We start from the raw sequence: 4,008 nt of genomic DNA, 5'->3' as shown, positions 1-4,008 counted from the left end.
TTCTTCCACTGGAAAAGCATCTCAAGTTAAACAAAGCCATTTTCATGCATAAATTGTATTACGGGAAAGTGCCGATTTACATTACATCATTATTTAATAGAGCTACCCACAGATATGGGTCGGTCAACTTGATCCCACCGATTCCACGAATCCACGCGCGTGCGTGTGTGGGGCTTTTAAACAGGGAAAAAATATTAATTCAAATAAAAACGAAGGATTTGTTATATAAGGCGCTTTTGAGAATAAAACGCACAGAAGACGACAGATTAGTTTACAGAACCAAACAAGAAAGGAATCAAATTCTTCTTCCGCGTTCGGGGGTTGCGGCGCCCACGTTCTGGAATGACCGCGTTTCCCCCGCCATTTAGGCAACCGCACTCCGATTTCGGGGGATGCATCCTTATTGCTTTCGTGTTTGTATAACCAACCGAACTATGGATATATAGCAGGATCTTCTCCGTGCGTACTTGGTCTTGTACTTGCGTGTCCACATCAGCCAAGTTCATTAGTACGAGACCAGACCGCAAACCTCGTATAGAATCAGACCGCAAGAAATAAACGCTATGGGGAAAGACACACGTGGAATGACATAATTATATACTCTATTTCAATATTTGGAGTATTAGACAGAAAAAAAGAGTTATCTTTGCGTAATAGGACATGGTTGGTAGATCGTTAGTGTATATTAGTGTTATTTTTTGATAAGTGAGAACGACGGGCCCAGTGGCGTGGTGGTAAGACGTCGGCCTCCTAATCGAAAGGTCGTGAGTTCGAATCCCGGTCGCTGCCGCCTGGTGGGTTAAGAGTGGAGATTTTTCCGATCTCCCAGGTCAACTTATGTGCAGACCTGCTAGTACACGCAAGCACAAGACCAAGTGCGCACAGAAAAGATCCTGCAATCCATGTCATAGAAACACGAAAATACCCAGCATGCCTCCCCCGAAATCGGCGTATGCTGCCTGAATGGCGGGGTAAAAACGGTCATACACGTAAAAATCCACTCGTGCTAAAAACATGAGTGAACGTGGGAGTGAACGAAGCAGAAGAAGAAGAAGATAAGTGAGAACGATAAGATTTAATTTTTGAATGTGTCACCCGCGTGAGAAAGAAAAACATACCCAAACGTGAATAGAATAAAAATTGATATGTTGGTATTGTGATGTTTGTTATCAAAGAACAGTTGTCTGGTTGACAGACAGCCAGTTGTCCGGAACCTAGTCACGTCAGCCGAGTTCATTAGTACACAATCAGACCGCAAGAAGTAAACACTATATATGGGGAGAGACACTGTCGGAATGACATTATTGACTATCATTCATTATATGAAGTAGGGTAAGGTCGCCTAATATTATGGACCTGCTCCAAATATGGACAACCGCCGGTTCTGACAAACTAATGGTGCTAGAGCGCTCAAAATAATTTCATTCGCCATATTTACCCTCTCTGGATAGCTTCCACGTGTCAAAACAGTTGAGGGCGCAAAAAAACCACAAAACCGTTAGGCTTTTTCACTTTTGTACACTTCTGGCAGCGTTCACTCTAAATTTGACGCAGCTGTTAACTCACAAAAGTTGCATTTTGTGACAGCTAAGACTGCCATTGTTACATTTTAGCAGTCTTGGCCCCGTCTTTCTAAAGCGAACAAAAAGTAATATAACAATCTCAAAGTACGCGTGTGTCCTCTAATATGGACCTTATTAATTTTGCTAAAGAGAGAACAACTACTAAGCACAAAATGAAACTTCTTCGCAAGAAAACAAACTAGTTATCAGCATGAAGTGGTCCATATTAGGCGACCTTCCCCTATTAGACAGAGAAAAAAGTCATCTTTGTGTTATTGGACATGGTTGGTAAGTCATTAGTATATATATATATATACATATATATACATACGTGTTATTTTTGGTAAGTGAGAACGATACGCTTTAATTTTGGATGCATCACCGTGAGAAAGAAAAAAATCCCCAAACGTAAATAGAATAAAATTGGTCTGTCCATATTCACTTTTTTTCAAAAACCAAGCAAAAACTCATCTTTTTACTCTTTACTGCACCCAAGAAGGCAATTCCCCTAAAGCCCGTCCTTAATTGAGCCCGAAGTCGACTTCGCGAAGTCTTTTTTACCGAAAACTCAGTGCGTAAGCTTCGTGCGGCCACCTTCACGAAGTCTACTTCGAGTAGTCGACTTGGCCCAGTTAAGGACAGGCTTTACACTGTGTAACATTTAGCCTGGCAGATTTGAGGAGTTGCATATTGGTATTTTGCTCTAATGAACGTGCCCGCGCGTGCCGCTGTGTGTTTCAAGGAACGGTAGCCCAGAAAACAGGCTATTCTACTTGGAACGCGTGTAGTCTGTACCTTACATTTTCTTCGCGTTATTTCGCAGGTTGAATCGTGCATATCAAGGCGGACACTTTGGTAACCACGAAACAACTATGTAACCACGAAACAACTATGTAACCACGAAACAACTATGTAACCACGAAACAACTATGTAACCACAAAACAACTATGTAACCACGAAACAACTATGTAACCACGAAACAACTATGTAACCACGAAACAACTATGTAACCACGAAACAACTATGTAACCACGAAACAACTATGTAACCACGAAACAACTATGTAACCACGAAACAACTATGTAACCACGAAACAACTATGTAACCACGAAACAACTATGTAACCACGAAACAACTATGTAACCACGAAACAACTATGTAACCACAAAACAACTATGTAACCACAAAACAACTATGTAACCACGAAACAACTATGTAACCACGAAACAACTATGTAACCACGAAACAACTATGTGAGGGGCAGTGCAAGGGTATGACAACAAAGTAGCACAGAACGTATGTCCCTTTTCTTCTTGAGAGGGGGGGGGGTAGAACGGGGGTGGGCGATGGGGCGGACGGGGGGGGGGGGGCTTGACAACAACAAAGGAACACAGATAGAATGTCCATTTTCATCTTGAGAAAGGGCAGGTCAACGGAGCGAGGTGGGGGGGGGGGGGGGAGGGGGCATTGAAGGGAGCGCCAGGGGAGGGAAGAGTAACCAAATGTCCTAGTCTGTGTTTAACTTGTCTTTGACTTGAATTCAAGTACAAATAGGACAAAACAATATTGACAAGCAGAAAGTCTGAGGGACGGACAGAAAAACTGAAAGCACCCGAGAGACTCATAAAAAGCGCAAGAAAAGAAACAGACGCAAAGGATTCTACCTGGAGGGAAAGCTTATTACATAATCAGCCACAAAAACGCGACTTTGTAGATTTAGTTCAAATGACTGAGATTACGTGTGAGGCAAGGAACCTTGATTCGAATGTGCGCCCCGAGGTGTTCATAGCATCAAAGGATGAGGAAAGGACAAAAGTACGGCAGATTAGGCCATTTGTCCCCTTCTTCAATACAGAGATTATATCGATCAAATAAATTATTGTCAGAGTGCGTCATATAACAATGATAAAGGCAAGGCAAAAGAAATCGCTGAGGTACGATGAAAATTCCGTTGGAAGTGTAGTATGCTCAGTTTGTATCTATTTTGTGTTTTTATTTATTGACAAATTATTCATTAATTCATATATAGATTGATTGATGGGTGGAGTAGTAGTTGTAGTAGTACTGCTACTAGTTTGTTTGTTTGTTTGTTTGTTTGTTTGCTTAACGCCCAGCCGACCACGAAGGGCCATATCAGGGCGGTGCTGCTTTGACATATAACGTGTGCCACACACATTATTCTGACACCGGACCAACCAGTCCAAGCACTAACCCCATAATGCCAGACACCAGGCGGAGCAGCCACTAGATTGCCAATTTTAAAGTCTTAGGTATGACCCGGCCGGGGTTCGAACCCACGACCTCCCGATTACGGGGCGGACGCCTTACCACTAGGCCAACCGTGCCGGTACTGCTACTAGTAGTAGTAGTAGTAGTAGTAGTAGTAGTAGTAGTAGTAGTAGTAGTAGTAGTAGTAGTAGTAGTAGAAATAGTAGTAGTGGTAGC

This window comes from Littorina saxatilis, linkage group LG5 (assembly GCF_037325665.1).
Source record: "Littorina saxatilis isolate snail1 linkage group LG5, US_GU_Lsax_2.0, whole genome shotgun sequence".
Classification (NCBI taxonomy): domain Eukaryota; kingdom Metazoa; phylum Mollusca; class Gastropoda; order Littorinimorpha; family Littorinidae; genus Littorina; species Littorina saxatilis.
Note: the sequence above shows the minus strand (reverse complement) of the source record.